General features: G+C 52.0%; 1 long non-coding RNA gene across 1 annotated transcript; it reads left to right on the top strand.

Annotated features, from left to right (window-relative positions):
• The first annotated feature begins 53 nt into the window (after nucleotides 1-53).
• Nucleotides 54-928, top strand: LOC120105142. The gene is made up of 2 exons (XR_005507521.1): nucleotides 54-456; nucleotides 554-928. It is a non-coding gene; the product is annotated as an uncharacterized LOC120105142 (long non-coding RNA).
• The last annotated feature ends 11195 nt before the right edge of the window (nucleotides 929-12123 follow it).

The raw sequence follows: 12123 nt of genomic DNA, 5'->3' as shown, positions 1-12123 counted from the left end.
ACTGACGGACAGGTGGAGAAGCACCACGTCGCTTTATGCACATGAGCGGCCCGACCCCCCACGAGAAGGCCGGTTTTTCTCAAAGACGTTACGAGACCTACGACCACGAGACCGGTACACGACATTGAATCGGGTCGCAAAGGAGACCTCCGAGAGCTTGGCCTTAGCCAACCCCCGAATGTCGAATCCCCGGCTAAAAAGCATATTCCATCTGGGCGAAAAGACGGAAACCGCCCTCCGTCTCTCCTGCGACCCTGTCCTCGAGCCACGACGCCCCCTTCCTTGCATTAATCCTCCTCCACAGTCCACACCAACCCTATCTGCTGCAATTTCTCTCCTCCTCTATCCTATCTTCTCCGATCTGCTGCATTTACTCCACAATGGTCTCCATCGCTTCCTATTTAAGCCATTCCCGTCCTGTTCCTCTTCGTCCCCATCTTATCCGGACTGATCCCTGTCAGTTAATGACCCCATAACCTCTTCTTCTCCATTTCTTCCACTTTTAGAGGGTTTCGACATCGCTAGATTAAATCTTGGACTTCTTCTCCTGGAGGGACGGTGGTGTGAGCCTGAAGAAGAGGAGCTCGATCCGCCGCTGCCCCGAGGTTCATCTCTCTCCCAAAACCAGGTTTCCGTTCTTTTTTCCTTTGTTTTTTTTTATAGAAAAAGTTATATAAGGAGTTTCGCTGAACTTGATTCCCTGTCTTCTCCATTTCCTTCTTCTTCGTAGTTTACTGCTTTCTATATATGGATGTGCATTTTGTGTGATCTTCCACGAGGAACAGGGATGGTTGGATCGGCCATGGAAGCCATGTGCTCTGCTTGCATTATTTTATGCATACTTTTTATTTCCCGTCCATATTTTTTATTAGTTAGTTTTATGAAAATTTCTATATAAATTCATCTACTATTCTATTTTCCCCTTACTCATCTTGGCCTTCCCATTTTGTATGCCGAGAGGAATGACATCGTCGGGTGGTGTTTGGCTAAATTTAAAAGAAAAGCGAAATATATCCCTAAGATTTTTTTTTATGTAGTTGATTGAGAAAGAGAATCGACGCGCTTGAGCGAGTAAATGGAGAACATATACTAACCTCCGAATATCTGACAACTGTCGCATCCTACGGCTCACGTTTTCTTCGCATAGCGGCTCTCGGGTCATCATCAGTCACGGGGCTTGGTGTCTCCGTCTAGTTCATTTTTTTCGGATTAGTTCCATCGGTTTCAGATGCCAAAACAATTCCCGTCTTGTAAGCCAAGATCTTTTTTTTTATATATATAATATATATATTATTCCTCACCAACTCGATAGCAGCTGGGTTCAACTCCAGGCCGGATCAGAAATATGTAAATAGAGAAAGAAATATAAAATAAAATGATACTATTGCTCACGTCGGTCTAGAATCGAGATGAAGAGGTGAAGTCTGAAGGTTGAGCTCCGAAGTTGAAAGTTGGGTCGGAGAATTTGTGGAACATTAGAACTTGAGCTCGGACAAAAGGCTCATCTGGTGTCACATAACCGATCTAAAAATAGAAAAGAAAGTTCATTTGATGAAATTTATCCAGCAGAGGATCTTTCGATGATTAAATTAGCTGGATTATAAAAAATAGTGGAAAGCTTGAGAGCGGTAGAGTTTTGGAAAAGAAAATGAGTTCCAAACATATCTGGAGGTCCTCCAGTTATCTTATTATATAGAGTAGGATCGGCGTCAATTACTAAGATTGGCAGCATGCACATTAACTGTTTGGTAATGATTTCTATATTGGGCATATGGATGTCAACCATTCTGATCATACAGTAATGGTTGAACTAGTTGGAAGGATTATAACCGCTTCTGAATTGATGAGATCATCGTCACACCATAATGGACATTAACCGCTTTTAAATGGATATGAATTGGAGATACATGATTTTTTTCTATTGTTCAATTGGATCAAATCGACACTTCGATTAATACCGAGGTTAAATAAACTTTGGCTTTTATTGAGGTCGGGATGACTTTGTCCTATACCAAGGCCAGGTTGACAAATATATACCGCATCATTTGGCTCCCATTTTCGACCTAACTGAGCTTACATGTCGAGGCTAGCTGAAGGCACACTTTTGATGTTTTTGGGACTTTGCAGAAGGTTTTGGAGACACCATTTCATGCTATCATCGAGGCATCATCATTCTGGCAGGATTTCCTACATGGCGATTGGACTCTTAAGGAGATTTGAAATGACGATCTAGGTACTCATTTGACAGCGTATCCCGAGCTAACATGCGGCGCGATCAACTCGAGCAGTTGTAAAAGCGTGTTGATATGGACCATCTGCCCAACTGTAAAAGGCGTTCGACCCTTTCTCTTTCTCCTATTTGTGATCCTTGGACTTCGAGAACTTCTCCCCTACCTTCTCTAGGGGGAGCGACGATGTCATTATCTCCGGCATCTCTAGTGAACCTTGCTTTGGTGAATCGTCTCAAAATGCTTGGAGTACTTTCTTCCAGTCCTCTTGAATCCTCCTTAAATTAGGTATTTTGCTTCTTCCTTCCTTCATCTATTTTTTTCCTTGTTTTTCCCTCCTTTTTCTCTATTTTCGCCATGAGAGAGTTATCTGAGAGTTTAGCCTACCGACTCCACCTTTTAACCTCGGTCTTGGACCAACTTGAGCTTCTTAGTTTGAATTCTAGTGGCAACAGATTGGCGTTATAGGAACGATATTTCGAATCCCTATTTAAAAGTTTGAGAAATCAAGAGTTTTTAGCTATATATAGTCAAAAAGGACTCAAGACGCACCCATTGCCTCTCAACATAAGGTTTGCCCCAAGTCTAATGCCTCCGATAGAGTCCTCCATGGGCACCTCTATCTTAGAATCCACAACTAGCACCTACTATCACCACCGAGCAATTCAATATGCTCATACGGCAGGTTCAAACTTCGACATTAGTCATCCAAAGCTTGCAATAGACAATGACCTATCAGCAACGAGTGAATGAGTCGAATGTAAATGAGGCTCCAACTTCGCCCAGCCATCATTCTTGTCCTCGGAGTTCAGGACGAGCACAACAAAGCCATCATTTTCAACTAAATGATATGGCGTATATTTGTCAACCTGATCTCAGTATTGGCCGACATCATCCCGACCTCGGTAAAAGCCGAAATCAACTTAATCTTGGTATTAATTAAAGTACCGATTTGATCTAACCAAACAATAGAGAAGAGCTATCTATCTCCGATTTCTATCTTTTAAAAGTAGTTAATGCCTATTAATGGTGTATGTACGATCTCACCAATTTAGGAGCGATTACAGTCCTTCCGATTACTTTGGTCATTACTGCACGATCAAAATGATTATCGTACATGTGTGCAATGTGGGAACCATTACCAAGCAGTTAATGTGCATCTTGCCAATCTTAGTAGCGGGTGCTGACCCCTGGGAATGACTTGGGGACCTCTAGGTATGTTCTGAACTCATTCTCTCTTTCAAAACTCAGTCACTCTCAAGCTTTCCACTATTTTCTAGAATCCAGCTGATTTAAGCATCGAAGGATCTTCCGTCGGATAAATTCTAGCAAGTAGACTTTTTTTTTAGTTTCAGGTCGGTTAAGTGATACTAGACGAGACCTTTTATTTGAGCTCAAGTTCCATCATTCCACAAGTTCTTCGGCTCAACTTTCAAGTTCAAAGTTTAGTCTACCAACTCCATCTCTTCTCCTCGATCTTAGATTGACTTGAGCTTCTTTATTCGAATTCTAGTAGCAACAGATTGACACTAGAAGAAGAATACTTCTAATCCCTATTTAGAAGTTTGAGAGATCAAAAGTTTCTAGCTATGAAATCAAAAAAGGACTTAAGATGCACCTAATGCTTCTCAATGGGAGGTTTGTCCCGAGTCTAACACCTTTCAGCAGAATCCTAAGGTACATACCATTTTGATAGATGAAATCATCATTACTTTTTTTTGGTACAAAAATCACCGTTACTTTAAGTTAAAGGGTTAGGAAAATAACAACGTGAAAGTTTACAAGTTTTTCTTGTTTTGCTAGTATTGGGTAGGCACCGGAAATAATGACTCCTTTGGTTCGCGGAAAGAGAAGAAAAGTATTGTCAATGGAAAAAAATAGAGAAATACCTTATGTTCGGTTGGAATTTTCAAAGAAGAAAAAGCAAGAAAGTTGCTTTATGATGAAAATGAGAATTTTAAATTTTATGAGAAAGAAAAACTCATATTGGACATGAGAAAGTTCAATTTTTACTAGCTAAAAATTGAAAATATATTTTTTTTTCTAAAAGTGCCTTTAAGCTTTTAGATAGAATGTGTTATTATTATTTTTTTTTTAAGGATATAACAAGTATTTTAAACAACTTTTCTAGTAAAGTAAATGCTTAACCCCAAATAAGCTATTCTAAAATATGCAACTTCCTTATAATCAATTAAATATATACAAATTATTTTTAAATATTATATATTTTGGTATTATTTTTAAAAATATATTTTAGTAAAAAAATATTTTCCAACTAAACATGGCATTAAGAAAAGAAAAATCAAACAATAATAGCAAAAGAGGGGTTAACGTATAGATGCAGGTACGGTTCCGGACAACGGTCGCAACAGTCCATTCCCTTCTTCCATTTATTTCTGTTTGGCCGACCGTTGAATCGGGCTCCCGTGTTGGATTTTGACGCTTCGGGAGTCTCTCTCGCGTCCCCGAGAAAAGGACTGCCCTGTTCCTATCTTGGCAAACGCACGCCCCCTTTTATCATGCAAATACTTTTCTGATTACTAATTAACAGCTCGGACATGTGAATGCACTCAGACTAGGTTAATTGACATGCAATTATATCTTGGTTTCCTTCTTGGTGACTGTTGGGGAGAATAAAGTTTCCCCCCAAATGACATAAATGCCCCTAAGAAGCCGTACAACCTCCGACCCCGGACAGCCGAAGTCAGCGTCCGACCTCGGAACGCTCGGCCACAAGACGACCGACCCCGAAACCTCCGACCTAAGAGAAACCCCGATGTCCGAGGACCGTACTCTAACACCCCTCCGGCATTTATTGCGCATGGCCGCTGTAATCTTCCGGCACACTCAACAATAAATGCGGATCTCCGGCTTACTCCATAATAAATGCGGATCTCCGGCTTACTCCACCAATAATGCGGATCTCCGGCTTACTCCATAATAAATGCGGATCTCCGACTTACTCCACAATAAATGCGCATGGCTCCTGACATCTACGGATCCCCAGCTCTCCACGGCAAATCGACCCAGCAGGGTCTAGTCGACTATGATAAGTCTCTGATCTCGGCCATACCGCCGACATCAGTGCAATGATTCGCCTGACCGAGCGCCGACCTGAACAACATGCCAAGCCGTACTACGGCCTCGCCCTGTTACATCACAGGTAAACCGACCCCCGCATATAAAAGGGAGCCTTGGACTCCCAAAAGGGGATCGGAACATTCATACACCCAAAAATCACTGTTTATCTCCTTCTCCCCACTATTTGCCCCCTCCCTGACTTGAGCGTCGGAGGGCCGGCGCCGGAGAACCCGGCCACCGGTTCGTGTGCAGGCACCCGGACGGAGGACGCCGCCAGCCAACGGATCGCCGCCCCGCTGCGAGGACTTGCTGTTCCTTCTCTCCGACCGCCCCGGACGGAGGACGCCGCCCGCCGACAGATCGCCGCCCCGCTGCGAGGACCTGCTGTTCCTTCTCTCCGACCGCCCCGGACGGAGGACGCCGCCCGCCAACAAACCGTCGCCCCGCCGTGAGGACTAACAGTCGTTCCCTCTCCTCGACCGAAGATTGCCCCCGGGTCCAATTTCCAGCAACAGTTGGCGCTAGAGGAAGGGCCCGAGTAGCAGTCATGAAGTTGAGAAGTAAGGGAACCCCTAACGTCTCCCGGCGTCCCCCGCAAAGTCCTGGACACTCCGTCCAGAATTCTCCAACTCCGGCTGACCCAGCTCTTCAGGTCCAGCCGGAACAGTTCAATGCCCTGGCACAGCAAGTCCAGGCCCTGGCCGCCGCCGTTCAGGGCCTACGGCGCGTGGAGGCTTTACCGGCACTTCCCCCGCAGGCCCAGGCCCCGCCGGAGTGTCTCCCCAACGGCCCGGTTCTCCCCAGCCAAAATTTGCATGGCTCCTCCAGAGCCAACAATGGAGAACGAGCTTCTCCCCGGAGAGAGTTACCGGGAGAAGGTTTCGACCGGAGACCCCAACTTTCTGAGGCGGAGTCAGCCCCGGATCACCGAGCAAAAGATGCGGGACTTCGTGTAGAAGTCTATAATCTGCCGATTCGGACTACCCCGTATCCTTATATCTGACAATGGTCGACAATTTGACAATGTTCATTTCAGGGAGTTTTGCTCTGAGCTCGGCATTGATCATCGCTTCACCTCGGTTGCCCATCCCCAGACAAACGGGGAAACTGAGGTAACTAACCGAACTATTTTGCAGGGACTCAAAGCTAGGCTTGATCGGTCCAAAGGACAGTGGGTCGAGGACTTGTGCAATGTCCTTTGGGCGTACCGGACCACGTTCCGACTGCCCACGGGAGAGACCCCCTTCAACCTAGCATACGGCACTGAGGCCGTCATCCCATTGGAGATCGGCTTGCCTTCTCTGAGGGTGGAGCATTACGACCCCGATACCAATTCCTCCCAGCTCAGGAGCAATTTGGACCTCGTCGAAGAGACAAGAGAGGTCGCCCGGGTGCGCATGGCGAGATATCAACAGCGAACGGCCCAATACTACAACTCCAGAGTTAAGCCCAAGCTCTTCAAAGTAGGGGACCTCGTCCTCAGGAAAGCCGAGGCTTCTCAACCAACCGAGCAAGGAAAGCTCGCCCCAAACTGGGAAGGACCGTATCAAATCGCCCGGGTACAACGGCCAGGGGCGTACAAATTGAAGTCCCTGGAAGGGACTCTGATCCCACGAAGCTGGAACTCCGAGAATTTACGAATGTACTACCAGTGAAACCCCAAGGGGTTCAAGATAATCAGGATAATGGACTCAGCTCCTTTTTCTGCAAATATTTCTCTCATTTTGATGACTGTAATCCTCTTCTAATATTGGGTCGTCTGTGATCCTCAGATCCCCCGGCCAAAATCGGGATGCCTCGAGGCTCGACCGTAGAGTCCCAAACTCCCTCGACCTCGGGAAGAATCGCAGGACGGTGAAACGTCGACTGGTGCAAGATTCCTCGACTAAGGTCGAGATGCCCCGAGTGTCGACAGTGCGTGCCCAGACCCCTCGACACTTCGGGAAGACGGGGTAGTACCTTCGCAGTCCCCCGTGGCGCTCGACACCAACAACGGGGTAGTACCTTCGCGGCCCCCCGTAGCGCCTCCTCGACTAAGGTCGGGATGCCCCGAGGGTCGACCGTAGAGAACCAGACTCCCTCGACCTCGGGAAGGCGCCGTGAGGGGTGGAACGGGTGGCTCCACCCGGGGCGCCACAAAGTGGACCCCCGGGAGCGGTCGACGATCCCCGATCCCCGAAGCGAGCGATCCCTCGACTAAGGTCGGGATGCCCCGAGGGTCGACTGTAGAGAACCAGACTCCCTCGACCTCGGGAAGCGTCGCCGGTCGGTAGAGCGTGCCCAGACCAGCCGACCTGACGAACGATCCCTCGACTAAGGTCGGGATGCCCCGAGGGTCGACCGTAGAGAACCAGACTCCCTCGGCCTCGGGAAGGCGCCGTGAGGGGTGGAAAGGGTGGCTCCACCCGGGGCGCCACAAAGTGGACCCCCGGGAGCGGTCGACGATCCCCGATCCCCGATCCCCGAAGCGAGCGATCCCTCGACTAAGGTCGGGATGCCCCGAGGGTCGACCGTAGAGAACCAGACTCCCTCGACCTCGGAAAGCGTCGCCGGTCGGTAGAGCGTGCCCAGACCAGCCGACCTGACGAACGATCCCTCGACTAAGGTCGGGATGCCCCGAGGGTCGACCGTAGAGAACCAGACTCCCTCGACCTCGGGAAGGCGCCGTGAGGGGTGGAAAGGGTGGCTCCACCCGGGGCGCCACAAAGTGGACCCCCGGGAGCGGTCGACGATCCCCGATCCCCGAAGCGAGCGATCTCTCGACTAAGGTCGGGATGCCCCGAGGGTCGACCGTAGAGAACCAGACTCCCTCGACCTCGGGAAGCGTCGCCGGTCGGTAGAGCGTGCCCAGACCAGCCGACCCGACGAACGATCCCTCGACTAAGGTCGGGATGCCCCGAGGGTCGACCGTAGAGAACCAGACTCCCTCGACCTCGGGAAGGCGCCGTGAGGGGTGGAAAGGGTGGCTCCACCCGGGGCGCCACAAAGTGGACCCCCGGGAGCGGTCGACGATCCCCAATCTCCGAAGCGAGCGATCCCTCGACTAAGGTCGGGATGCCCCGAGGGTCGACCGTAGAGAACCAGACTCCCTCGACCTCGGGAAGCGTCGCCGGTCGGTAGAGCGTGCCCAGACCAGCCGACCTGACGAACGATCCCTCGACTAAGGTCGGGATGCCCCGAGGGTCGATCGTAGAGAACCAGACTCCCTCGACCTCGGGAAGGCGCCGTGAGGGGTGGAAAGGGTGGCTCCACCCGGGGCGCCACAAAGTGGACCCCCGGGAGCGGTCGACGATCCCCGATCCCCGAAGCGAGCGATCCCTCGACTAAGGTCGGGATGCCCCGAGGGTCGACCGTAGAGAACCAGACTCCCTCGACCTCGGGAAGCGTCGCCGGTCGGTAGAGCGTGCCCAGACCAGCCGACCTGACGAACGATCCCTCGACTAAGGTCGGGATGCCCCGAGGGTCGACCGTAGAGAACCAGACTCCCTCGACCTCGGGAGGTATCACAGGTCAGCAAAGCGTCCACGATCCCGCCGACCTGATGTGAGATCCCTCGACCAAGGTTGAGGCGCTCTGAGGTCCGACCATAGGGTCTTAAGCCCCCTCGATCTCAAAAAGGGCTACAAATCAACAGAGCCTCCCCAGATCCTCTCAACTCCGGCAGGAGTCGCCGGGTCCATGGGAAGCGCGAGCCCCTTTTACAAGTCAAAAATGACTCCGGAGGTCGACGAGGAAGGGAAGCGACCTACTCCACCATGCGAAGCATGACCCCGAGAATGCAAGAGGTACACCCAACTAGACGCCCTCCTTGTCAAATTTTATCTACATATTGCCGAGCGGGATCTCGTCCAATGTTGGAGTCTTATTTTGCCCCAAAGCCGGGCTTCTTCGCTGGGTCGGCTTAAGACCGACCTTCCAACCTCATTATGCCTGCTCTGTTCGTCAAGTCTCCGTAATCCGTACTAAGGCTTCATAAAGTAGGGCCCAACTCGGCTCTTCTAAGTAAACTCCGACGTCCAGCTGGGAAAGTGGTCCCGGCCACGAATGTACCAGCCAAGCACAGGTACCAAGGCGATCTTTGGGAATCCCAGCCTTGTTCACCGAAATCTCGGCAGGGTCCGAAGACGATAACTATGAAAACCTTCGGCAATAACTTGTTTATTAGCCCGCGCTCCCTATGAGAGGTTCGGAGTTGAGTTCGGAAACCCGACTAAACTCCCCGAATAGCGGCACGAATAGACCTATTCCGGTCCCACTTGAAGGGCTAAGGCCCGACCTCGGTGCCTTAAGATTTTCCTAAAGGCCAAACGTGGCAACTCCCACGACTCTAAGATCCGAGTTATAGGACTTAGAGAAATTTTCTAGAAACCTAAGCTCGGAGCTCCCTTTGGTCGAGACGACTGGGATCCGAAAAGGCTAAGATATAGCCAGGGAAAAGGGCAGCTTCGTTAAGCAGCCCAAAGATTAAAATACGAAGTTAGAGGTCGTCGAGGCGGTTAGCCAAGGTTCTAGCCTCATCCACGACAACAGAGGGAAAGATGAACACAGAATGACAAACATTTCTTCATTAACAAAGGGCCGGAAGGCCAATTACAAAATTGGAAGTCGGCCACTCAAGGGCCGACCCCGGATACAATGAAAAAGAAAAGAAAAATATGCTTAAGTCCTAAGCGGCGGGAGCCACATCCGGGGGGTCATCCGGCACATTGATGACCTCATGATCTTCCTCCGGAACAGGCTCGGGGCCGGGAGCAGAAGCTTCGGGCGCCGCCTCCGGGACAGCATCGATCTCGGCCGCCGGAGCCGCCTCCATGACACCGTCCGCCTCGGCTACCCCCGTCGAAGGCTCGGCGGGGTCCTGCTCGTATATTCCCGCCTCGGACGTCAGGATGGCAGGAAGGGCTTGCACGTCGGACCCCCAGCCCCGGTCCTCCCTCGGACGGACCGTCGAGAAGTCGTACTGAGGGCAGTACCGGCGCACCTGCTCCCGGAAGTTCTCGAAGCCTCGAAGGAAACCGTCGACCGTCTCCTCCTCCAACATGTCGCGGAACTCTTGCGACTCTTTGAAGAGTTCCACAGCATGCTCGGCTCGTTCGAGGGCCCTCCTCTCCCGGGCCTCAAGTTGCCCGAGTCGGAGGCGCAAGACCCCCTCCTCATACTCGAGGGCCGCGACCCTGGCCTGGACCTCCCCTAGGCGCGCCTCCGTGCCGCGCATGGTTGCCCTGGTCAGGGCATGAGCCGCCTTCTCCTCCTCGAGCGCCCCCACCATGGCAAGGCGCTCAGCCTCGGTGGCTGTCCACCGAGCCTCGGCCGCGGCCAACGCCGCCTCCAGCTCGGCGACTCTTTTCTTGGCCGGCTCCAGTTGCTGGCCGAGCTGTTGAACTTTTTCCCGATACCCATGGGCGATGAACGCCATGGTGTCGAGCTCGAGAATATGCTGAAAAGAAAGAAACGAGAGTATTGTGAGTTGAAAAGCACATATGTACGCTAAAAACTCGGGGAAATTAAGAAGAAAGCTTACCCGGGCAGTGTTGCAGTAAGCACTGCCGACGACCTCCTCCAGCGAAATACTCCGGAACACGGCCCGGTCCGCTGGAAGCACCGCACGCCGCAACATGGAGCGTGCGACCTCGGCATCTTGAAAGGCCGAGCGCCCCTCGGGAATAGAAGAGTCGGCCGAGCTGACTCTTCTCGGAAAGCCCGAGAAGAGCTCGGCACGATCAAATCCGAGGTCCCGGAGCCGCTCGCCTCGGTGCCTCGGGTAAGCCCGGGTCCTGGCTGCTGCGGCCGGACCACGGACGGCTCCCCCCGCTGGGAAAGGGGGGTAGGGCAAGGAGGGGCCGACGGGCCCGCATCACCAACAACCCGCTCCCGCCTCGGGTCGGCTGCAGGGGCCCCCGCCTCGGGGCCACTCGTCCCGGCCGACGAAGAAGCGCCGTCCGTCCTCGCCCTCTTCCGAGGCTGGGGCACAGCACCCCCGGCCTCGGCCTCTCGCCTCCTCAGGCGAGAGAAAAGTGATGTGTTGCTGGTCGGCATGCGTGGAATATCTGAAATCAAGAATTTTGTTAAGAGTCAGACCAGTGACCGTAAAGACGGAGAACAAGAAATAAATAAATAGAATAATGCAACCGCCCTTACCCTCGGGGCGCGCCGAGCTCAGACCCACGCTCGCCAGGGCGTCCTCCCGCAGGAGCTCGGTCAGGTCGTTGCCCCTCCCGAGGGCTCGCAAAGAGTCCAGGGTCCTCAGCTCCCTCCCTGTGGGCTCGGAGAGTTTGTTGAGGGCCTTCAGCCGAGGGTGTCCCCACCTTGGCTCGAACCCCCAAGGCGCCGCAGACGCCAGAAAGAAAAACTTCCTCTTCCACTCGTGAATCGAGGAAGGGGCGCCCCGGAAGAGTGACATACCGCCCCGAAAGGCGAAATATAACCACCCTACGTCCGCCGGATTTTTCTTTAACAGAAAACACCGGCGAAAAAGGCCTATCGAAATCGGGATTCCGTGCCCGAGACACAGGGATAAAAACCCAATTATGGTCCTCCATGAGTTCGGAGCCAACTGCGCCGGGACGAGTTGGTACTCGGCCAGCAAGTTGCTCACGAACTCATGGGCGGGAAAACGCAGGCCCGCCCAAAGTGTCTCGCGGTAAACCGCGATCCGACCTGGGGGCGGCTGCGTCACCCTGTCTTCCGGCCCTGCGGTTTCAAGGCGAAACCCGGGCTGGAAGAAGAAACGGGAGCGGATTAACTCCAGCTCCTCTTCCGACAGACTCGACCCAACCTCTTCGGGACCGGAACCCATTCTCACGGAAGAGTGGAG

This window comes from Phoenix dactylifera, unplaced genomic scaffold, assembly GCF_009389715.1.
Source record: "Phoenix dactylifera cultivar Barhee BC4 unplaced genomic scaffold, palm_55x_up_171113_PBpolish2nd_filt_p 000204F, whole genome shotgun sequence".
Taxonomy (NCBI): Eukaryota; Viridiplantae; Streptophyta; class Magnoliopsida; order Arecales; family Arecaceae; genus Phoenix; species Phoenix dactylifera.
This window is presented reverse-complemented; position numbering and strand designations above follow the sequence as displayed.